This window comes from Elephas maximus, chromosome 20, assembly GCF_024166365.1.
Source record: "Elephas maximus indicus isolate mEleMax1 chromosome 20, mEleMax1 primary haplotype, whole genome shotgun sequence".
In the NCBI taxonomy this organism is placed as follows: Eukaryota; Metazoa; Chordata; class Mammalia; order Proboscidea; family Elephantidae; genus Elephas; species Elephas maximus.
The window spans coordinates 33,104,501-33,130,146 of record NC_064838.1 but is presented as its reverse complement, the minus strand read 5'-3'; the positions used below and the strand labels follow the sequence as shown (position 1 = coordinate 33,130,146).

Sequence of the window (25,646 nt, the reverse complement as noted above, 5' to 3'; positions counted from 1 at the left end):
CACATTACCCTTTCTTTCCCACCTGGCTCATGTTGTTTCTTCCACATGGAAAGAATATTACTCAAATCTCTCTCTCTGGAGAAAAGCTAGTCATTTTTCACATACCAAATCAAATACCTTTCCTAATCTCAGTAATAGGAATGAATTTTTCCTTTCTGTAAGCATCAACTCAGGTATGGCAAGTAGATTTCATCCCAGGAGCAAAATTTGGTTGATTAATAACAGCTGCCTGGAAATTTGTGTTGAGGAGGATTCTGAGGCTGTATCTATAATGGGAAAGATTTCATGATAAATCAATGTCTGTCGAGAGCACAAGAAAGAGGTGTGAGATGTTAATATTGCTGAGTTGACTTCCCTGATCTTCATTTGTGCTTCTCTTATGTATGTAGCATCACCTATACTAATCTGTAAGTTCTTTAAGGACATACAATGTATCCTGCTCAATTTTTCACCCAGCGTCTAGAGTTTACCTGCCCAGTATCCTATGATCATTAGACACTCCAGAGATGTTTGTTGAATAAATCCCCTAATGCTTTAAGATGCTATTTAGTTACATAAGATTGAAGAGACATGGACATTTTCAGCTAATAACTTGGCAGGGATGTGATGGCATTGATTTGGCACCTGTGTTATATTACACTATATTACACTCTATTTTAAGTAACAATTTATGAAGGAATCTGACTGGGCCAACATGAGAACTGCTTCTGCACTGTTACCTTTGGTGATAAATGAGACCAGGTACTGCTGGATGAGTGGATGACTTCCAATACTCCAGTATTGCTTGTAAGAGAATTAACTTTCAAGTAGCACCAATAAATTCTACTTTTAGGCTTACTTTCACAGACTGGCAAAGTGTGTTGTCAGATTTTAAGTCCCTTGGTTATTCAGAAGTCAAAGGCTGGCTTGAAACATTCAAAAGGAGAATGCTATTGATTTGGTGGTTCTAAAAATGGCCCAACATTCGGATAACTAAATAATTGTGCAAATAGGTATAAAACAATAATTTTTCATGCCTTTTCTTCTCCCAGCATCTCAATTTTGTCAATCATTCTTATGACATGGTTTTCAGAAACTACCCCTTCCTACCCTCCCTCTTCTAAATATCTTCCACATGTCAGGCGATACACCCAGAATTGGTGGACATTCTAGATGTGGTCTTAAGAGCCAAGATCAAGATTAAGAACCACATCTCTGTGGTTTTACACTCTACGTTTCTGTCATTACATCCTAAGGACACATTTAATCTCTCAGTGCTCACATTACATTGTTGTCTCCTGGAATTGATGGACAGCTAAAATTTCTCATCAGTAAGACTCATCTGAAACCTGTATACAGACCAAGAGGCAGAACCTGCAATATGCAGATAACACAACTTTGCTTGCTGTAAGTGAAGAGGACTTGAAGCACTTACTGATGAAAATCAAAGACTACGGCCTTCAGTATGAGTTACACCTCAACATAAAGAAAAAAAAAATCCTTACAGCTGGACCAATAAGCATCATGACAAATGGAGGGAGTACTGAAGTTGTCAAGAATTTCATTTTACTTGGATACACAATCAACGCCCACAGAAGCAGCAGTCAAGAAATCAAACCACATATTGCGTCAGGCAAGTCTGCTGAAAAAACCCTCTTTCAAGGGTTGATTTGAGGACTAAGGTACGCTTTGAGGACTAAGGTACACCTTGCCCAAACCATGGTATTTTCAGTCACCTCAAATGCTTGTGAAAACTGGACAATACATAAGGAAAACCAAAGAATTGATGCATATTAATTATAGTGTTGGTAAAGACTATTGAATATACCATGGACTGCCAGAAGAACAAACAAATCTGTCTTGGAAAAAGTACATCCAGAATGTTCCCCAGAAGCAAAGATGGAGAGACTTCATCTCACATACTTTGGATATATTATCAGGAGGGACCAATCCCTGGAGAAGGACATCATGCTTGGTAAAGTAGAGGGTCAATAAAAAACAGAAAGACCCTAAATGAGATGTATTGACATAGTGGCTGCAATAATGGGCTTAAACATAGCAATGATTGTGAGGGTGGTGCAAGACTGAGCAGTATTTTGTTCTATTGTACATTGGGTTGCTATGAGTTGGAACTAGTTGATGGTACCTAACAACAACAAAACCCATCTTATTTCACTTTGGGTTGGTTAACCCACTTTCTGTTTGTCAGGAAACCTAGCACAAGATGGCCTAGCCTTAAAAGGGAAATTATTGGGTCTTATCAACAAAAAGTCCAGGAAGAGGGGCTATTTGGCTCATGGTACAAATAGTATCATCAAGATTTCATTCTCATCTCCTTATTCTTCAGCTCTACTTTTTATTTTTGGCTGTATTCTCAGATAGCCTCTCCTCTCATGAGAGAAAGATGACTGTAGGTGCTCCAGACTAAACTATTCTCACTTTGGATTCAACAGGAAAAGGAGAAAGCATCTCTTCCTGTAAGGCCCCACAGAAATCCTATGGTTCTCTCTGATAGGATAAACTTGGATCATGTGGTTATCCCTGAACCAATCACTGTGCTTTAGAGGATTCAGTAAGCTGCTTGACCAGTTTGGGTCACATGCCCGAACATTGGAATTGGGGTGAGGACCACATGTATTGAGCAAGGGAGGTGACACCAGTTGACACTGAGTCGATTCCAACTCATGGCAACCCCATGTGTGTCAGAGTAGAACTGTGCTTCATAAGGTTTTCAACGGCTGGTTTCTTGGGAGCAGATCATGAGGCCTTTCTTCCGAGGGGTCTCTGGGTGGATTCGAACTGCCGGCCTTTCAGTTAGTAGTCCAGTGTTTAACAATTTGCACCACCCAGGGACTCTAGGGGAGGTGATAGTTCCTTCAGAAGAGATCAGGGTGCCATCACCAAAAGGGTATGAAGGATGCTGGGCAGATGCAAAGGAACAAATGTTTACTTCTACACAATAATATTTGAAATTCCTTAAAGACAGAGATTACGGCTTTCAATTTTTAACACCTCCCTCCCACCTTTAACAACTGACACAGCATCTCGTGTATGGTAAATATTCAAAAAACTAGTTGCTGACTGAATGAGTACACAAACAAATGACAGAAAAATGAGTGAATTTGAAATGGCTTAATGTTAAAAATATCTTTGTTTCTCATGGATCACATTATCACATATAGGCCAAACTTGCTTTAAAGTGTCATGTATGTTTATATAAAGAGAAAAAAAAAATGCATTGAAAACCTGATATGGCATTTCAAGGGCCATTTTGGTATGTAGTACTAGTGAGGAGAGATGATGTCTTAAGTGCAGAGAAAGGGGGACATTTTCTTCCAGGACAAATGAAATGAAGACAGAGATTGACTGACAGCCTAGTAACGTTAATGATGACTTGGATGTCGAGAGCTATTCTTATTTTAAACATCCCAGAGCAGTTTTATCAGAAGAATAAATACTCTTTATTCCAAATTCAAACACATTCAGACATCTTTTGTTAAAGCAACTGCTTCCTGACAGCCACATGTAGCTTTATTAAAAACTATGTTTTAATTTCTACATAAAATCCCAACCTCCCCACACTGAACACTTCTAATAAAGTTCTTGTAAGAGATAAGGTTATGGGTGACCATGTATTTGGTACCTTGGAGCATTTTAGTAAAACTAATGAGTATAATGAGGTTGACTGGACAAAACTTGCTCTTAACTGCACTGGACAAAATGAGGAAAGAAAAGGATAAGCTTGGGACTTCAAATTCCCAGCTCAAGAGTCCCATAAATTACCAAGAAGTTTCTGTGTGTGCCCTGAAAGAAAGCCTTATTTCCTGCATTCACAGGGCTGAGACTTCTGAAAACCAAACCCAGAGTCTCATCCTGTGAGTAAAAAAAAAAAAACACAAGTTGAATTCCCAGTCTCCCTGGGTGTCTTCTAATAATGTGAGGGCATTGACTGGGAAGGAATTTGATCCTAAAAATTGGAATGGGGACATATGGGCAGATCCCAATGAAGCTGATCCCAATGAAGCTGGGGGCATTGAAACCTTAAATTCTGCTGAGTCTTTGCCAGTAGAAACAGCCGTTTTCCACCTGACTCAGGGGATTAGCCTGCTTTGCCTGAGGACAGGTTATGACCTCCCCAGGACCCACCCTCACACTCCTCTTTGCTTCTAGACCTATAACTCGACTTAAGTCTCAGGAGGCCTGGAAGTGGGGAGGTAAGACTTATGACCCATAAGGAGGTATGCTACACATCAAAAGAACTGCGTAATTTTTCCAATTTATGCACATAGTAGAAATGTGAGAAATATGTGTGCCAATGGATATTAAGTGTGTGGGATGATGGTGGAAGAAACGTAAAATTTGATGAGTTTGAATTTATTGATATGGTGCCACTAAGCAGAGATTCTGAATTCAGTGTTTCAGCTCAAGGGGTTACAAAGTGCTGTCTAACAGTTTGTTTGGTCAATTGGCTGAAACATGGACCCAGAGATGGCCTACACTAAATGAAGTTGAAATGCCAGCACTGCCTTGATATACTGTAGAACAAGGTTTCCAAAGGTTTAGAGAAGTTGGAATGAGTTAGAGTGGATTTATCATGTAAAGTCTGCTTTCCCACACCAAAGTGTCCAGAGGACACACCATTCACCATGGCTATGAGAAATAGATTTGTGAGGTGAGCTGCAGCATCCTTGAAGAGCGCTGTGGTTGCTCTTCCCTATAGGTCACATATTACTGTGGGAACTGCTGCCATTGAATGGGGAAACTTAAATATAATGAGGATAATTGGATCCAGGGTGGCAGGGACCAAGTGGCAGCAGTTAATTGCCAAAGACTGAGTGCGTGAGGTTACCATAATGGACAGCAGAGTCAAAGTAGTAATCAGAATAGTATGACCCACAGAGACCAATGGTGCTGGCTAATCAGTCGTGGTGTCCCTAGAAAAGAAATATATGGACAGTCTACTAAATTCTTCCTTGATTTATATAAGAGATTGAGTGAACAGGAGCCTAACTTGAATCACCAAAACGGAAAGGCATGACCCCCAATCAATTCCCAGACTTGGACCAGTTTATAGACCCAAAACCCTCTGAATGAAGGAGAGGCCAGGTTCTCTTAAGAACCCTGCTACCCTGCCAAAAATTTATGCTGTTTAATCTTTCTCCCAGCCTTCCCCAAAGGGACCTATGGCTTTTTACCAGAGAGATTGTGCATTGGGGAAAAGGAAATAATCAGACTTTTTGGTGATTTCTGGACATTGGCTCTTAACTGACACTAATTCCAGGAGACCCAAAATGTCACTGGGGTCTACCAGTTAGCACAGGGGCAATATCGAGGTCAGATGAGCAATGGAGTTTAGCTCAGGTCCATTTCACAGTAGGTTCTGCAGGTTATTGAACCCATTCCTTGGTTATTTCCCCAGTTCTGGGATGCATAATTGGAATAGACATACTCAGCACCTGGCAGAACCCCAACGCTCCCTTTCATTGGGGTAATTTGACACAGTGTATATAGATGCTGTAGGTGTCCATACCAGTGCACTCCAGCTGACTGGACTTCCAAATGCCATCGCAGCACCTCTGCACTTCAGGCTTAATACCTCAGGAAGCATCTTTCAACCAATGACTGATTGGAATTGGTGTATAAATCCCTGAGAAGGCTTTTCCTTGCACTTTGAGTGAGATGACTTGGAGACACATGTTCTTTGCTGTACTCCAGAGATCCATATCAGAATTAAGCTCCAGTTGCACATAACTGTACGTTTCTTGGTTACACACCCTCTATGGCTTTCTTTCCTTGTCTTTTCACTCCTCTCCTTTGAAGATTACCCAACATAACCTCACAAATAAGCTGCTTACATTCCAATCTCGTTTTAGGGTCGGCTTCTTGGGGAACCCAAACTATGATAATCGTTTTCAAGGAAAAAAGGCTATTTTCTTGTCCTGGAGAGGGTGTAGTCAAAGATCCTTGCATCATGAAGGCAGAAGTCAGAGTGAGGATTGGTGAACATGAGTGGCACATTCTTTGTGGGTGGAATATGGCTGCATACTGTCCCTGGGAGTCTCAGCATAGTTTTATCGGTTGTTTGAGCACTGGAAAGGAATTATTTTCCTCTAAAGCATGAGAATCTGGAGCAACCACAGCAGCTAATCAACATCCTTGGGTGGATATTCCCAGGGAGGAAGGAAGAAAGGAACTAACTAATTAACCAGTACGTTGCTGTTGAGTCAATTTCAACTCATGGCCACCTCATATGTTACAGAGTAGAACTGAGCTCCATAGCGTTTTCTTGGCTGTGACCTTTTACAGAAATGGATCACTACACCTTTCTTTCATGCCACTGCTGAGTGAGTTCAAACTGCCAACCTTTGGTTAGCAGTGGAGCCAAATCATTTGCACCACCCAGAGACTTGGACAAAGGAGGAAAAACCACCTCAAAGAGCATGGCCTGTGGTATCAGAAGCCACTAAAAAGTAGAACAGAATGAAGGTTCAAGGAGTGATGGAATTTGGTTGTGTAATTCTGATATGGCGACACAAATGAGAAAGGTCTTTTAGAGTTGCAAAGGTGGGAGATAAGACGGTGGATTGAGAAGTCAGGAAGGGAAGGCAAGGAATAGTAGATGAACTTGTCCACCATTTTGGGAGTCAAGGCAGAGGAGAGAGAGTGAGCAGAGGATGCAGGGCAGCATAGTAACAATTCCTAATGTTCTTACCACAGTGCATGCCTGGCACTGCTCTAAGTGCTGTGCATTTTCACAACAACCCTATGATGCAGGTCCTTTTTTTTATCCCCATTTTACCCACGAGGAAATTAAAGCACAAATAATGAAATTAATTTGCTGAAGAGCCCAGAGCAGCAAAGCACAGAACTGGGATGTAAACCCAAGCATTCTAGTTTTGGAGACCTGTCTCTAGCCCATCCACTCCAGTTGACATCGAGTCTATTCAAAATCATGGTGACCTCAGGTGTGTCAGAGTAGAAATGTGATCCATAGGGTTTTCAATGGCTAATTTTTCAGGAGTAGTACCAGGCCTTTCTTCCAAGGCACCTCTGCGTGGACTCTGTGCTGGATTCAAACCTCAAGCCTTTTCAGTTAGCAGCCAAGCATGTTAATCTTTTTGTATACCCAGGGACTCCAGCTCTAACCCATGTAATAGGCAGATAACAAATGTTTTAGGCCACACAGTCTCTGTTGCGACTACTCAGTGTTGCCTTTGTAGCATAAAAGCATCTATAGGCAATGAACAGACAAATGAACATGACCATGTTTCAATAAAACTTTATTTACAAAAACGGAGAAGGGCCAATTTTGGCCCACAGACTGTAGTTTGCTGTTCCCTGCTCTAACTCCACTGCTTATCATTGTAATATAAAAGATTGTTTTTGGCTGGGGGAGCCTAGTCATGTGTCTTCTCTGTGGGTTTTCTGAAAAGCCATGCCTAGCATAAACTACCTTGTTGTGGAATGCAGGGTTGGGGGGAGAGACTGGGAAGAAGAGTGGAGGTAGGGTGCAGTGTAGGACCTGGAGAGAAGGAAAGGGAGACAGCAGGAATAAGAATTGGAAGTTCCAGCTTGGCAAGTTTCTTGGGAGATGGAAGCGGGAGAGAAAAGCACTAAATTCTGGCCAATATTGTAGGGCAGCTCTAAGTAGAAGAAACAAGTTTAAGAAATGCCATAAAATCCAACTTTATGGGATTCGGGCTTTCTCGAATACGTTTGTAGAAGCCACATTGAATAAATGTATGTTTTTCATTATATCTTTATGGCACATTTAAAGCACATTAAGGCACAAGCAGCCATCACAGAAGAAAAAAATTGAGAAACTTTGGCTTCCCAAGTAATCACATCAATTTTAAGGAAGGCTTTATTTTATACAGACAGAGAAAAGATGCATGGCTGCTGTCCTGCCTGGTTTTACACTAACTCATTCTTCTTCGGGGAACAACATTAATAGATGCTTTGCTACATTTGTCTTCTGTTGAGGGAGCGTTTCCCTTGTTTTTAAAAAAAGAATATCATGTCTTGGATGTTGAGTCATTTGCCTTTGAATTGTAGGTAATTTGTTGGCATTCCTAGTCTGTAAAACAGCCTGCTTTGTTGGGGTTTGAAAAAAAATTTGGAAAAAAAAAACTAAAACTATTTGAAAAAATTATAGCTTAAAATTATTTCTGGCTCTGAGAAGCCATGTGATGTTCAGTGGTCTTTGATCCTATTTTAATTAGTCTCTGGGGTCTGCAGAGTGGGTCAGAGAACCCTGGGAGACAGCAGGGTCACCATGCACTGCTGTAAGGTTGTGTACTGCACAAAAGAACCTGCAGCTGAAATTTGGCCTGTGCTTTTCCCCCAAGTCCTGTGCCCTGGCCACGGGTTGTTTCTGACTGAAGGAAGGGGCTTCTTTTTCTTTACACCAATGCATCACCACTTGGCAAGCCATGGCTTTTGGAGCTGCCTCTGCTCAGAGGTGGTGGCATTTTCTCATTTGTGTCCTCAGGAGCGCAGGGGGTGTTCCGCAGATTGTGTATTATCAGGTTTAGGATACCATCGATTGTAAGATGCACCACTATTTTATGTACGACTAAGTAAGACAATAATTCATACTGAAGGCCGTAGTTTTTGACCTTCATAGTAAGTGCCTCACGTCGTCTTCATTTTTTGGCAAGCAAAGTTGTGTCATCTGCATATTTTCAGGTTAATCCTGATGCTGTGTTCTTCTTCATATAGTCCAACTTCTTGGATTGACACGATAGCTGCAACAATGAACTCAAACATACCATTGATCATGAAAACGGCGCAGGACCAGGCAACATTTCACCACTCAAAGGCAGCTAACAGTAACAATGGAGTAAGACAAATGTTATCACTAAAATCCGGGATGCCATTTTCAAAGAAGTTAAAAAAAAAAAAAAAGTGCCTAAGAATTGATGCAACGCAGTAATTTATCTGCCCAGAGGGTGTGCCTTTTTCTAATTAGCATAAAGGTGCCAGATCGACCGGCTGCCGCTCTGTGAAGATGAGGTAGGCGAGCCCCAGGAAGGAAGTTTCCACCAGGTTTTGCCTGCTCCCTCTTATAAACAGCTTCATCATGTCTTTGCTCTCCCAAGAACGTCAATAGGTCAGAGTTCTAATAGAAACAGAAATGTGGAAGGTTGGAGCCAGAATGGACCTCGGGGACCACGTAGGACAGTGATACTCAATTGGGGGCAATGTTGCCCCCGTCCCCGGGAAAATATGTCCAGTGAGATTTTTGGTTGTCACAACTATGGCATGAATGCTACTGGGCATTCTAGTGGGCAGCGACCAGGGATGCTGCTAAACATCCTACAACGTACAGGACTGACCCAATAGCAAGTTATTGGGCCCCGCATGTCAATAGTGTCAGGGTTGAGAAACCATGATGAAATGGGAGAATATATAGCAGAGGGGTGAGAACCCAGACACTGGAGTCAGGCAAAAAAAAAAAAAAAAAAACAAAACCCAAAAACAAACAAACAGAATTGCTGTTTTGTTGATTCTGACTCATGACGACACCATGCACGTCAGAGTAGAACTGTACTTCATAGAGTTTTCAATGGCTGATTTTTCAGAAGCCGATCACCAGGCCTTTCTTCTGAGGTGCCTCTGGGTGGACTTGAACTTCCAACATTTTGGTTAGCAGCCAAGCAATCTGGGTTCAAATCCCAGCTCTACACTGAATTGGCTGTGTGGCCTTTGGCAAGTTCGTTAGCCTTGCTAAGCCTCAGTTTCCTCATTCATAAAATAGAGGTCATAGTCTCTATTTCAAAGGGTTGCTGAGAGGATTAAATGAGAGATTTAAGGCAAAAATAGTAAAAATAACAACAACAACATCTAAATTTATCTTTTACTGTATATCAGGCAGCTCTAAGTGCTCTTATTTATATTAGCTAAATCCTTGGAGTAACTCTGAAGTAGGCATTATCCCCATTTTACAGAGGAAGAAACAAAACTTCAGCAACTTGCCTAAAGTCACTCACAAGTAAGTGGTGGAGGCAGGATTTGAACGCAGAGCCCATGCTCCTAACCGGTCCAATACACCTAGCACAGTGCCCAGCAATAAATAAGTACTTAGGAAAAGGAGGCTGCTGATAGTAGTGCTGTTATAATATCCAGCTCTATGTGCCTTTTCTTACGGGGCATTGGTGGTTCAGTGGTAGAATGCTCACCTTTCATGCGGGAGGCCTGGGTTTGACTCCTGGCCAGTGCACCTCATGCCCAGCCGCCACCTGCCTGGCAGGGGAGGCTTGCGTGTTGCTCCGATGCTGAACAGCTTTCAGTGGAACTTCCAGCTTAAGATGCACTAGGAAGAAGGGCCTGATGATCTACTTCCCAAAACCAGACAGCGAAAACCCTACGGATCACAATGGTCAGGTCTGCAACCGACCATGGGGATGGAGCAGGACCCGGCAGTGTTTTTTTCTGTTGTGCATGGGATCGCCTAGAGTTGGGGGCTGACTTGACAGCAACTAGCAACAACAACAAGCCCGTTCTTACAGATGTCCACACGGAGCCCAGAGATGGGAAGGTCTTGGCATGGTTTCCTATGAGAGAACAGTAGACTGGGGATAATTCTGGGGTCTTCTGGCCCCAGGGCGGATCTCTTCCTCTCTGCTTTGTTGCCCCCACCAAGGAGCCAACGTGGAACCCAGAGAGGTGCAGCAGGAAAGAGCCCAGGTCTTGTTTTGGATCTTGGCATCACCTCTTACTTGCTGAGGGGCTTTGAAGCTCTCATGTGACTCCTTCGTTTTCTCACTGGAATATCGTGGAGGTGATCACAGCTCTCTCACTGGGCTGTTGGGACAGTGGCTGCAACAGCAGGTGGTAGCTGTCAGATGGTCATAGCTATCAGAGTGGTTGGCATGTGGGCTGAGAGCAGGGTCCCAGAGGAACCAGCAACACCTGGGTTAGGATCATCTGGCTGTGAAGAGGGCCAGGGAATGGCTTTGACAGTCCCCCTGGGTCCTGGAGGCTCTCAAACGGACACTCCTAGTAGCCATGGCAGGGGTGGAGGTGCTCTTGGAGAGTCCTGGCCTAGTTCTGGCTTCCCCACACCAATTCATGTTAAATAAATATCTGTGGAGGGGAATGAGAGAGGGAAGGAGGGAGAGAGGAAGGAGGTGAGAGAGGAGAGAGGCGGGTGGACAGGCTTCACTGAGGAGGTGGGACCTTGAGGTGCCATGGAGAGTGTTATCAGGTGGTGGCACTGGATGATGTTGCACGTGTCACAGACCTGGAGGCTGAGGGGAGAATCCCTGAAAGGCGTACAGTACAGAAGCTCTGGTGAACAGGTGCCCTTCCCTGGCCTAAGAAAGGGACAAAGATACAGAGCAGAGCATGCATCAGTGAGAAAGGCGCTGTCCACGAGAAGCACCTAGCAAAGTTCTAAGGGGCCTGAGAGCAGCCACCCCATCAAGTTTGGGGCCCCAGAGTCCCTGCGTGTGAACTGGGCACCTCACTTTGTATTTCCAAAAATGCTGTTATATAAACCATAAAAACCGAATTGGTGCCGTTGAGTTGAATCTAACTCATAGATAATGCATGGCCATTAAAAGATTAAAACCAAACCACTGCCTTCCAGTCGATTCCAAATCATAGGACCAAGCAGAACCGCCCCATAGAGTTTGCAAGGAGCACCTGGTGGATTCGAACTGCCAACCTTTTGGTTAGCAGCCATAGCACTTAACCACTATGCCATGGCTGCTAACCAAAGGGTCAGCAGTTACGATCCACCAGGCACTCCTTGGAAACTCTATGGGGCAGCTCTACTCTGTCCTATAGGGTCGCTATGCATTGGAATTGACTTGATGACAATGGGTTTTGGTTTTGTTTTAACAAATTGTTAACCTTTTTATATGTTGTCACACTACCGGTTGCGTTTGAGTTTATTCTGACTCATGGCGACCCCATGTATGCAGAGTAGAACTGTTTTCCATAGGGTTTTCAAGGCTGTGACCTTTTGGAAGAAGATCCCCAGGTCTTTCTTCTGAGGTGCCTCTGGGTGAGTTTGAACCTCCGACCTTTCAGTTAGTAGTTGAATGCTTAACTGTTTGCACCACACTGCCCAGGTTCAAATCCTGCCTTGGCCACTTGCCAGCTCTGTGAACTTGAGCAAGTCACTTAAACTTTCAGGACCTCAGTTCCCTCAACTGTGAATCAGAATCGACTTGATGGCAACTAACAACCACAAATTAGGGATAATAATAGGATCTCTCTCATAAGGATGTCAGTTGGAGTACAAATGAGGTAATGTTTTAAAACCCATAGCACACAGTGAGTGCTCAGTCATGTTTACTCCTCCTGCTGTTATTTAACGTTAGTATTATTGCTATTGTTATTGATTTATTCCCAGCAAAAGCAGTGAAACAAAGCTGCATCCCTGGATTCATCCAAATCAGGGCTGCCATCCTGCCTGTCCTCCTGCTCACCAGGTGTAGATCAGCAACTGCATCACCTGAGCCCACTTCCTTACCTGTGTACCAAGGGAAATTATACCTATCTTACAGAGTCATTTGGGGATTAAACCAATTAACTTTCATAAAGTGCTTGGAGTGTCTGATACTTACCAGAACCGAAACCAAACCCAGTGCTGTCGAGTCTATTCCGACTCATAGTGACCCTATAGGACAGAGTAGAACTGCCCTATAGAATTTCCAAGGAGAGCCTGGCAGATTCAAACTGCCGACCCTTTGGTTAACAGGCGTAGCACTTAATTGCTACACCATCGGGGTTTCTGTCTGATACTTTGCAAGTCCTTATTGCCTGTTGGCTCTTATCCCCTCTTCTCTCCCCCCACCCCCACTCCTTTCATCAGCCCATGCGAAGGTGAATTTACCTGCCCAAGCTCACACAGCTGGAAAGCAATGGAGCCAGCCTCAAACCCAGGTCTCTTCGGTGGCCATCTCTCCTGCTTTCCCTACTCTTTGCAGGAAGAATAGGTAGGTAGAGGAGGATGGCCCCACCTGGAGGACTGGTGACTCATGGGAGGCTCCAGGAAGGGACACTGGATTCTGAGATGCCTTATCATGCCCATTCATCCTCCACCAATCTCTAGCTGCGATTACGAGAATGTTCATGTTGTTCTTAGGGCCCTTTCTCATGTGTTATTTCATTTGCTTTTTACAATCACACATGAAAAATGGGCTGATTAGACATTATTGTGACCATTTTATAGAGGAAGTGGAGACACTAGGAGGGAAAGAAGCTTCCCTAAGATAAAGCAGGATCAGAACTGGAATCCAGAACCCTGGACTCCCAGACCAGTGCTCTTTTTATAGCATCTAGTGCCTCTCCTTATTCTCTTGCGCTTGTGTTCTCTAATCCCATCACCTCCCCTCTTCCCACCCCCCCATCTGGGCCCCAGGTGTAGATGCATCACCTGGAGAATGATTGAATCTGGCTAAGCTCTGGCATCACAGCAAATAACATCGATTTATTACGTTTGCTCATTCCAAATTCTACATTGACACAGCTGTAAATTGAACAGTGACGAAGTCCAAATAACCTGACAGTCAAGACAGTTCAACTGCTTGAAGTTAGACGTGCAGGGAGTAGACAATCTCGGAGCAAAAAATTTGAAGCTTGATTATCCAAAGGTGAATTTCCTGCCCACTGTCCATTATGACATGAAGCCTTATCAGGGCCCAGGGCTGAATTGGCTGTGTGGGAGCTGTGGGATTTTGTGACTGGACAGATTTGGTTTCTCATGACCAATTAAGCCTGTTGTGATAATAAAAGGAATGTATTGGCTCACATAACTGGAAGGTCTAGAAGTACTAGCGCATTCAGGTATGGCTGGATACAGGGGCTCAAACATGGTTATTGGGAAAGCTCTCTCACTTTCAGCTTTCCTCTGTTTTGTCTTCTTCTCAGTCAATCCCTCCTGAAGAGTGACAAAGGTAGTCACCAATGGCTCTAGGCTTACAACCTACCAGCTTAGTAATTCCACTGGGAAGAGTATCTCATTTCCAATGGATCCAACAAAAGTCCTTAGTCTTCTCTTATTGGCCTAGATTGGGCCATGTGACTCTCTAGAACCAACAGGCATTGGCTGGGGGATGTTTACTTGCATTGGCCAGGTCTGAATTATATAGCCATCACTGGAGCCCGGTGATAGGTGGGTTGAATGTAAAATGAGAGGTGAATCCCGTGATCATAGAAGGGTTTGTGGATATCCCCATGTCTTAGTCATCTATTGCTGTTGTAACAGAAATACTACAAGTGGGTGATAAAAGAACAGAAATTTGCTTTCTCAAAGTTCTGGAGACTAGAAGAATAACCTTGTCGATTCTTTCTGTGGACCTTTCTCCTAGTTTCTGATGTCTTCTGCAATCCTGGTGTTCCTTTGTTTGTAGATAATCCTAACACGGCATCTGTCTTCCCTCTGCATGTATGTGTCTGCGTGTATTCTACTCTTTTTTTGTTATTGAATCATTTCTTATAAGTTCCCAGGTGATGCTAATACTGCTGGTTAGGGATCAATTCTGAGAACCATTAGTAGAGCAGTGGTTCTCAAAATATATATAAGAATCCCTCCAAGGATCTTGTTAAAATGTAGATCCTAATTCAGTATATCTGGGGTGGAAATGCAAATCCTCAGCAGGGGTTTCAAACTGGAATGAACAGCTTTGAAGCCCTTATAATTTATAAGATGCCACTTAGAAGTGATTAGGTTTAGGACCCACCCTACTCTGGTATAATTCAATAACACACACAAAAAAGAAAACTTGTGTTTCCCAGCAAGGTCATATTTACATATAAAGGGGTTAGGACTTCAACACATGTTGTTGGGGAACAAAATTCAGTCCGTAACATTCCCAAACAGCCTCAGTTTTCTTAATATTACCTTTGGAGATTATAGCCTGCTGTATCTTGTTTGAACAAGGTTTTTTGTCTGGTCTGATGTAATTTCCTGAGGAAAACACTTCAGAAAACGTTGAATAAGACTTTTCCTGCTATATTGATTTGTATGTTCATGATTTTACCACCTGTCTGTCAGTTTACATGTTGCTACAATGCTGGCACTGATATTTCAAATACTAGCAGGGCTACCTATGGTGGACAGGTTTCAGTGGAGCTTCCAAAGTTAGACAGATTAGGAAGAAAAGCCTGGTGATCTACTTCTGAAAATTAGCCATTGAAAACCCCATGGATCACAACAGAATATATAGTGCTGATATAATGCTGAAGGATGAGCCTTCTAGATTGGAAGGCACTACATGATCGCTGCAACATACCAATGATTGTGAGATGGTTCAGGACCGGGCAGTGTTTCTTTCTATTGTGCCTGGGGACAACACGAGTCAGAGTTGATTTAATGACAGTTTTTTTTTTTTTTTTTTAACAACAACAAATGTACTAGCTTCTTTCTGATCCAGAAATAAGGTTGAAGATACTGCTTCCTGAACATCTATTGTGCACCTGAAACTGGATTCAATGCTATAGTAGAGATCTGGTATTTACCTCTCAGAAGCTAAACTACTTTCTCCTAGATACAACCCCCAAAGTTTGGTTGGGAATCATTTCTTCCCCCACTCTCTGGATGGAACTCCACTTCAACTGCATGAATGTTGTATGAAATGTAGATTTTAAACCAGCCAGAATATCACATTTCCTTGTCCACAGAGGTTGCTTCAGGGGTGATCACATGATCTAAGCCAATCCAATTAGAAGGAATCATGGGACTTTGTTTGAATCAACTCAGCAATGGGCCTCATCTTCCCAGTAGATTTAGGAAAGGGAGGCTGGGATGATGGCCTCTGTCCTGTCGTACCCAGGCGGAGAACGTGGAGGCTTAGTATGAAGCCAGAACAGCAGAAGGAGGAAGAGAAACAGGCCTGACTGCCATGCTTCGGGTCTGAGTCTATCTGAGTCTGAATCAAGGACTATCTGACTTTTCAGTTATTTGAGTCAAGACATTTCATTTACTGAGTTGGGTTTTCTGTCACTTGAGGTAGAATGAAATTTTGATGTGCTCAAATTTAACAGCTAGTATCAAAATTTGAATTCAAATTTGTTTGATGCTATTTTGAAATGTTTCAAATTGGTTTATAATCAGTTTCAAAAACTTTCAACTCATCTCAACTCAGCAAACTTAGAAAATATCCCACATTATCCAAATCCAAAAAACCCAAACCCATCGCTATTGAGTCGATTCTGACTCATAGTGACTCTATATGACAGAGTAGAACTGCCCTATAGGGTTTCCAAGGCAGTAATCTGTGTGGAAGCAGATTGTTACCTCTTTCTCCCTTGGACTGGCTGCTGGGTTCGAACCACCAACCTTTTGGTTAGCAGCTGGGCACTTAACCACTGTGCCACCAGGGCTCCTAATACCACATTATAAAAACAAAAAAACCACCTTGCTCCTAAATACCTGCTTAACCTGGCTTTTCCCTTCTCTATATTAGTACCCCTACACTGTGATTTGGTCCCTTTCCATATCTCCCAGCCAACTTTTTTCCTAGGATCTTTGTTGTTATTACTGTTGTTGTTGTAGTTGCTGCTTTTGTTTTTTACAGCTATATCAAGGTGTAATTGACATACACTAAACTGCACGTATTTAAAGAGCACAGCTTTATACACTTGTGAAATTATCACCCCTTTATGATTCTCCCCTCTGCCTTCCCCAGACCATGTCCTCAGCAACTTCTGGTCTACTTTCCATCGCCAGAGAGTAGTGTGCATTTCTTAGTTCTTATATAAATGGAGTCGTACAGTATGTACTTTGCTTTATTTCACTCAGTGTAATAATTTTGAGATTCATCCACATTGTAGTATATATTAATAGTTCATTACATTCTATTTCTAAGTAGTATGCCATTGCAGAGATACACCACAATTTGTCCATTCACATGTTGATGTCATTTGGGTGTTTTCTAGCTTCTAGCTATTACAGATAAAGCCACTGTAAATATCCAAGCAAAAGTCTTTATATGAACATAAGCTTTCATTTCTCTTGGGCAAACACTAGGAGTGGAACAGCTCAATCATATAGTAATTGTATATTTAACTTTTGAAGAAACTGACAAAATTTCCAAAGTGTTACACCTTCTCACCAGCAGTAGGAGTGTTCCAGTTCCTCCATGTTGTCTCCAACACTTGATATGATTAACTCGTTAAAAACCTGTTGCTGTCGAGTTGATTCTGACTCATAGAGACCCTATAGGACAGAGTAGAACTGCCCCATAGAGTTTCCAGGGAGTACCTGGTGGATTCGAACTGCTGGCCCTTTTGGTTAGCAGCTGTAGCACTTAACCACTACGCCACTAGGGTATGATTAGTCTTTTTAATTTCACGTATTCTGCTAGACATTTAGTGGTATCTCATAATGATTTAAGTTTGTATTTTTCTAATGACTAATGATGTTTGTCACCTTTTCATGTGCTTATTTGGCATCAGTATGTTTTCTTTGTTGAAATGTCTGTTAAAATCTTTGCACACTTAAGAAGTTGTTTTTCTTATTATTGAGTTTTGAGAATTCTTTACATAGTCTAGACACATGTCCTTTATTGGATGTATAATTTGCAAATGTTTTCTCCTAGTCTGTGGTGTATCTTTTCATTTGAAGAGCAGAAATTTTTAATTTTGATGAAATCCAATTTATCTTTTTTTTTTTTTGCATGGAACACGCTTTTGATGTCATATGTAAGAAATTTTGGTTTAGCCTAAGGTCACAAAGGCCTTCTCCTATGTATTATTCTAGAAACTTTAATAATTTCAGGCTTTAAATTTAGGTCTACAGTACATTTTGAGTTAATTTTTGCACCTGATGCAAAGTACCAGTGCAACACAGGATAAAGCATTAAGAGTCTTTTCAGCAAATGGTGCTGGAACATATATATTCTGTCAGTTTTTAGTTGTTTCAGGTGGGAGGGTAATTCTAATCCCTATTTCTACAAATTGGCTGAAAGCAAAATTGTGCTCCAGCCTCCCAGATCATCTTTATTATCATCACTCAACGTTATGTTTGGCATCCGCATCTCTAGATAAGGGAATTGAAGCTCAGAGATGTTAAGTCACAGAAAGGCAAAAATAGTTTTGGACGCTGAGTCTTTTCCTCAGATGAACTCAAGTAATCAGGAAAGTGAATTTACAAAGGAGAAGAAGACAGCAAGGCCAGTTGCTGGTGACCTGTCATTTATTCTTTCTTCTCAAAGGTAAGTTCACATCTGATCAAAACAAGGGGAATTCCATCCTTTTTACGCCTTTTTTTTTTTTTTCAAACCATTGATTTCTACCTAAAATAGGTTTCTATGGATTTTGACCTCTTTGGGTATTAACCAGAAACAAATTTAGTGTTGCTTCATTCAACAGTGAGAAAGGACTAGTGTTCTAGAGGAGCCCTGGTGACATAGTGGTTAAGAGCTCAGCTGCTAACGAAAAGGTTGGCAGTTGGAATCCACTAACCGCTCCCTGGAAACCCTGTGGGGTAATTCTACCCTGTCCCATAGGGTTGCTATGAGTCGGAATCGACTTGATGGCAACAGTTTGGTTTTAGTGTTCTGGAAGGGATTTCATGGGAAAATGAAAGTCTTTTTCTGTTATTTTCTCTGAGGTGCTGGTGCAAGCCCGTGTTGGGAATTGAGAACAGAGAACTGTGGCACATGCCCCCAGATACTCACTCCTGTTTTTAAGAACACATTATCATTCCCCACCACTCATCTGCCAGTTTGTTGTACTGTGGTGGCTTGCGTGTTGCTGTAATGCTGGAAGCTATGCCACCAGTATTTCCCATACCAGCAGGGTAACCCACGGTGGATAGGCTTCAGTGGAGTTTCCAGACTAAGACAGACTAGGAAGAAAGGCGTGGTGATCTACTTCTGAAAATTAACCAATGAAAACCTTGTAGATCACAGAATATTGTCTTGAGACTTCAACTCACTTACTTTGAATGTGTCATCAGGAAGGACATCACGTTTGGTAAATTGGAGGGTCAGTGAAGGTGAGGGAAATGCTCAGTGAGGTGGATTGACACAGTGGCTGCAACAATGGACTCCAACATACCAATGATCATGAATATGGTGCAGGACCAGACAAATTTTGTTCTATTATGCATGGGGTCGCCAACTGGATGAAAACTAACACTGTCATTCTATGATGTGATCCAATAGGAGGTGCATTGGACTGAAGAAACCAGGCCACATAGGCTTGAGTTCCAGCCAAGTTGCCAATTTGCTGAGTGTGGCATCCCTTGGCCTCAGTGACCTTCGCTAAACAATAGAGACAAAAATACCCCCATTCTTCTGGGTCATTGGGATAGTCAGAGACAATCACGGACATTGCTTCAGTAGGAAAAAAAGTCAAAAGCTGAATCTAAGAAGATTATTGTTTAAGAGTCTATTCATTTGATAAGCTAGGTATAAGTGTCATTTCACCTTTAAAAGGAGGCTTTCTGTGAGGATGGTGACCTCAGGAACATTTTATCAGAAGAGGCCTGGGCTATAGAAGGAGATCCACAGGCTTGGGGGTTGGACCAAAATGCATCCAGTGGCCTCATGCATTTACTTACTTTTTTACATCCTGCTTTACTCTAATGCTCATCACAATTTGGGCCCAGCCTTCCTAACAATGATCGTAAAAGAGTCTTGAGCCCATTCCCTAGTCAAGCTAAATTGTGACCTGTTCCCTGCAATGGGCCCTTTTCATGCCTTGGCTCTGCATCTCTGCCTCAAATAATCTTGATTCAACTCTATGTGTTTTTCAAGAACAGGCCCAATTATCTTCTTGGGAGACATCCTAACAGATTTAGATGTTCTTTAACTGTATAGGAAACCCTGGCAGTGTGGTGGTTAAGTGCTACAGCTGCTAACCAAGAGGTCGGCAGTTCAAATCCACCAGGCGCTCCTTGGAAACCCTGTAGGGCAGTTCTCCTCTGTCCTATAAGTTCGCTATGAGTCAGAATCAACTCGATGGCAACGGGTTTGGTTTTTTTTGGTTTTTAACCGTATGTTCCCTGAATTTCGTGATGTTGATATAGAGCTTATTACATTGTATGACAGATTTTCCTTCACATTTCTGGACAATTTACTATAAAGTCCCTCAAAAGTTGGGAACAGGTTTAAATCATTTTAGGATCACAAACCTTCTGATGCTTAAATTATGTAAAACTGTTTTCAAAACATTTTTAAAATAAAAACCCGATAGTTAAGTCACCACGTGTAAAGAATCTTAAAATAATACAAAAGAGAATAAATTAAAATGAAGTCCTCCTGCTCCTCTGAACCTTTAGTCATTCTCTGATATCGAAGGCAACCGCTGTCAAAGCTTGGGGAGAAGCATCCTTTAAGACATGCACACATCCTTCCAGACATGCGCATACATCCTCCAGACATGCACACATATCCTTCCAGACAAGTACATACATGATGCCAGACATGCACATATTTTGTTTCAGGCATATACATATATCCTTTCTGACATGCACACACATCCTTCCAGACATACATATGTAGCCTTACAGGCATGCATATGTGTGTCTGCTAGACCAATAATGCAGCTTCTTCAAAAACAACAAATGGGATCATAATTTGCATATTCTTCTACAACTTTCTTTTTCTGAATACATTTGGTCATTTAAAAAAATACTCCACTTTTTAAACATGTTATTTACCAATTTTCCAGTGGAAAGACGCATTTTCAGGCTTTTACTGTTAAGTACAAGGCTGTAGACAGAATCCTTGAAGCTTTTCAATCTGTTTCACCAATGTTTGGAAATGTTTTCTAAGTGACTTTGAAATGTTGGATTTATTCTCTTCCCTTCTTCATCAAGATAACAAAAACTTTAAATTTCAAAATGATCAGTTTGAAAACAGTTGATTTCCACAACTGTTTCCAACCAACTTTTCCCCATTTCAAATTCGAAATGATGTTAGGCACAATTTCAAATATTTTGGATACCACCCTAGTTTATTTTCTAAGCTTGCTGATTTGAAATGAGTTGAAATGATTTGAAAATGATTTGAAAACAATTTGAAGTATTCCAGAATAACTTCCAAATATTTGGAAGCGTTTCAACATGCATGGTGTGCTTAAAAATACTTATAAAACATTTTTAAAAAGTGTTTAGAAATTGCAGAAAAAGCAGAGCATGTTCTTTAGATAGCTTCCATGTTGCAAAGGATTTTTTCCCTCCAGATTTTGTCTTCTAAGGTTAGAAAATACATAAAAAATATTTTAGTTCACTTATCACCATTCCATTCTCCATATTTTTCTTCTGGCTGGAACGGGATTCCTTTATCCTTCATTCATTTGATAAATACTTGTTGAGTGCCTGCTCTGTGCTAGTCAGCTTTCTAAGTGTAGAGGACACAACACTAAATAGGAGACAAAAACATCTGTGCTCACGGAGCTTACATTAAGAAACCAACAATACACAAATTGATTAAGAAAAATAGTTAAAATACTGATAAATTATAAGGAGAAAAAAAAAATGAAGCAAGGAAGAAGCATAGGAAGTGTCGGGGACAGGGCGTTCCACTTTAGATAGGGTGGCCAGGAAAAGACTTGGAGAGTATAACTTCTGAGAAGAAGGCCTGGAGGAAGTGATGGGGTGAACCACGTGGATTGTTAGGGAAAGAACACCCCAGGTGAGGAATAGCAAGTGCAAAGGTCCTGAGGCAGGAATGTGCCTGGAGTGTTTGAGGCACAGCGAGGAGACAATGTGACTGAAGTATAGCAAATAAGGGGGAAAGTAATTAGAGGTGAAGTTAGAGAGATAATGGGCGTGGCGTAAATCGTGTGGGGCCTTATAGGTCAATGTAAGGACTTAGGCTTGTGATCCAAGTGAAATGGGAGGCTATTGGAGGGCTTTGGCTTAGTCTATAATTACCTGACTTGCATCTTGACAGGGGCACTCTGGCTGCTGTGCTGAGAAGTGCAGGCAGCTAAAGATATAGGGAAGACTCATTAACAACCTGCAATATGCAGATGATACAACTTTGGTTGCTAAAAGTGAAGAGGACTTGAAGTACTTACTGATAAAGATCAAAGACCACAACCTTCAGTATGAATTACACCTCAACATAAAGAAAACAAAAATGCAGCTGGACCAATAAGCAACATTGTGATACAGGAAGAAAATATTGAAGTTGTCAAGGATTTCATTTTACTTGGATTCACAATCAACACCCATGGAAGCAGCGGTCAAGAAATCAAATGACACATTGCATTGGGAAAATCTGCTGTAAAAGATCTCTTTAAAGTGTTTTAAAAACAAAACAAAACAAAAGATGTCGCTTTAAGGGCTAAGGTATGCCTGACCCAAGCCGTGGTGTTTTCAACTGCCTCATATGCATGAGAAAGCTGGACAATGAATAAGGAAGACAGAAGAATTGATGCCTTTGAATTATGGTGTTGGAGAAGGATATTGAATATACCATGGGCTGCCAGAAGAACGATCAGGTCTGTCTTGGAAGAAGTGCAACCAGAATGTTCACTAAAAGTGTCTTAATCATCTAGTGCTGCTATTACAGAGATACCACAAGTGGATGGCTTTAACAAAGAGAAAATTATTCTCTCACAGTCTAGTAGGTTACAAGTCCAAATTCAGGGTGTTGGCTCCAGGGGAAGGCTTTATGTCTTTGTTGGCTCTGGAGGAAGGTCCTTGTCCTCAATCTCCCCGTGGTCAAGGAGCTCTTCGGGCACAGGGACCGTGAGTCCATAGGGTGCACTCTGCTCCTGGTGCTGCTTTCTTGGTGGCATGAGGTCCCCGACTCTCTGCTTGCTTCCCTTTCCTTGTATCTCTTGAGGGATAAAAGGTAGTGCAGGCCACACCCCATGGAAACTCCCTTTACAATAGATCAGGAAGGTGACCTGAGTAAGGGTGGTGTTACAATCCCCTCTAATTCTCTCAACATTAAATTACAATCACAAAATGGAGAACAACCACACAATACTCGGAATTATGGCCTAACCAAGTTGATACACACATTTTTTGGGGGACATAATTCAATCCATGACAAGAAGCAAGGATGGTGAGACTTTGTCTCCACATATACTTTGGACATGTTATTGAGAGGTACCTGGAGAAGGACATCATGCTTGGTAAAGTAGAGGGTCAGAGAAAAAGAAGAAGACCCTCGGTGAGATGAATTGACACAGTGGCTGCAACAGTGGGCTCATGCATAACAATGATTACGACGATGGCAGTGTTTCCTTCTGTTGACCATGAGGTTGCTATGAATCGGACTTGACTTGAGGGCACCTATTCTTTTTTTTTTTTTTTTAGCAACAAGAACCCTGTAGGGCAAGGAGTGAGCCAGTGGCATCACTAGGGTTGGTGTCACCCAGTGCAGTAATTCATGCTATCACCCCCACATGCTAATTACCACAATATTGTAGCTAAAACACCAGAAAATTTGACAAAATCAGCAACTGTAAAAATACCAGCGGCAAAGAAAACAACAGCATGTGCTTATAGCACATGGAGACGAAACTGCGTGGTTCTAAGCGCTGTTGTAATTGGGTGATAATGACAGCTCTGACCATAGCACATTAGAAGGTTCAAAAAGTAAATTAGCATAAAGTTCTGCCTTGTAAGTATATTGATAGGTGTCAGCTGGGCTTACAATTTTTTTTTGTTTTGTTTTTATAACTAACTGCAGGGACATTTTTATTAAAAAAATAATAAGTTTCTGTTGAAGCACTGCATAAAAATTTTAAAGACAGCCATTTTGGTGTCACCCCCTCTGACAGTGTCACCTGGTGTGGTCTGCACCCCTGGCACCCCTTAGTGATGCCACTGTAAAGAAGCCCTGGTGGTGCATTGGGTCTGTGGGAGAAAAGACCTGGCGATCTGCTTCCGTAAAGATTACAGCCTAGGAAACCATATGGCGCAATTCTACTCTGTCACACTGGGTTGTTCTGAGCCGGAACTGATGCCACAGCACCTAACAATAACACCTTGTAGGGTTGTTGCAAAAATTAAATTATTTTGTACAGATAAAGCCCTTAGCACAATGCTTGGCATACAGTAAGCGCTCAGTAGATGTTTAGCAGGAGGGGTTGTGGTAGTAGCAATATCAACCCTCCAACCAAGTCCAACTTCCCACATATGAAGAAACTTCTGCTGTAAAAATACTCTGTCCATATAAGGGTTATCCAAAAGAAATGTCCAAAAGTAAAACAACTTACCAAAAATTACCTTAACATTAGAAGAACAGGCATTTGAACCCAGCACTCCTGACTTCTTCAGTGGCCCATCCATTTCTCATGGCTGTGCTCCATTTTTCTCTAATTGTCTCATTGTACGTATTTTGTGAAATCCAGTGTATGTTATGGCAAATAGCTCTCATCTCGTGTGTTATGTGTGAACTCCAATTTTTGGTGGTTTCCAAGAAAAGTAATGTCTACTGCTGGAAAGAAAACCCATAAACCAGTTACCATCAAATCGACTCCTACTCATGGTGACGCCATGTGTGTCGGAGTAGAACTGTGTTCCATAGATTTTCAATAGCTGATTTCTTAGAAGTAGATCTCCCCCTCCTTTTTTCTGAGGTGCCTCTGTGTGGGCTCGAGCCACCAACCCTTTGGTTAGCAGTCAAGCACCTTAAACATTTGTGTCACCCAGATACTCCACTGGAAAGAAAAGGGTAGTTATTCGAAGATGCACTTCACTGCAGCAAATTTCACACTAGATAATACCTTCTTCAGGATGAGGACCATGCGTTAGCACTTTGGACTTTCCACATCACATTTCCCCATTCTGAACACACGGTAGTCCTTCATAAATATTTGCAAGAGCGACTAACTGTACAGAACATTTAGTGAACATAAAAAACAGTAGTGATGGATTTTATTGATTTTTTGCAAAACATTAGGTAGGCAGTATTACTTGAGACTAAGAATTTTGAGTGTTCGATTATTTACTTTCTCAAGATTCTCCCAACATATAACAATGCCTAACTGGCTTTAGAAGGTCCATTGGCTGAACAATAGCTTTTTAGCTTGGATTTTCTTCCCTTCCCCTACTTGCCGTCTCTTCTTTCTTTTTTGGGTAAATGTTGACCGTTAGGTCTCAAATAGTTGACTGTTTAAAGGAACACATTGCTCATGGATGCTATTGTTTATTTTATGAGCTAATCTATTATTTGGCTGAGAGGTGACCTCCAAAAATAGCTTCAGTTTTAAGTTCAAAGGGTATCTTAGGGTATTAGTCTTAGGGGTTCCTCTAGTCTCTATCGGTCAAGTAGGTCTGGCCTTTTTTAGGCATTTGTATTTTGTTCTACATTTTTCTTCCATTCTTTCTGGGACATTCTACTGTGTCCCTAGTCAGAACGGTCAGCAGTGGCAGCTGCGTAGCATGTAGTTCTTCTGGTCTTAGGTTAGAAGAGGCCCTGGTTCATGTGGGCTATTCATCTTGCAGACTAGTTTCTTCTTTGAGCCTTTGATTTCCTTCATTCTCTATTGTTCCGTGTGAGTAGAGACCAACAGTTGTATCTTAGATGGGTGCTCACAAACTTTTAAAACCTCAGATGCTACTCACCAAACTAGTATATAGAATACTATATGAACTATGTTACACCAACTGACAAAGATGTTCCCCAAGACTATGGTTCTAAACCTTTCAACCCAGTAAACCAGTCCCATGTGTTGTTTGAATATGTCTAGGAAACCTCCATAACTGTGCCCCTATGTGCCTTGTTATGTATGTGGAT

The 25,646-nt window shown here is 41.8% G+C and overlaps 1 non-coding gene across 1 annotated transcript; it reads left to right on the top strand.

Moving 5' to 3' along the window:
* Positions 1–10,130: 10,130 nt before the first annotated feature.
* On the top strand, positions 10,131–10,201 carry TRNAE-UUC (transfer RNA glutamic acid (anticodon UUC)). Its single transcript has one exon. It is a non-coding gene; the product is annotated as a tRNA-Glu (tRNA).
* The last annotated feature ends 15,445 nt before the right edge of the window (positions 10,202–25,646 follow it).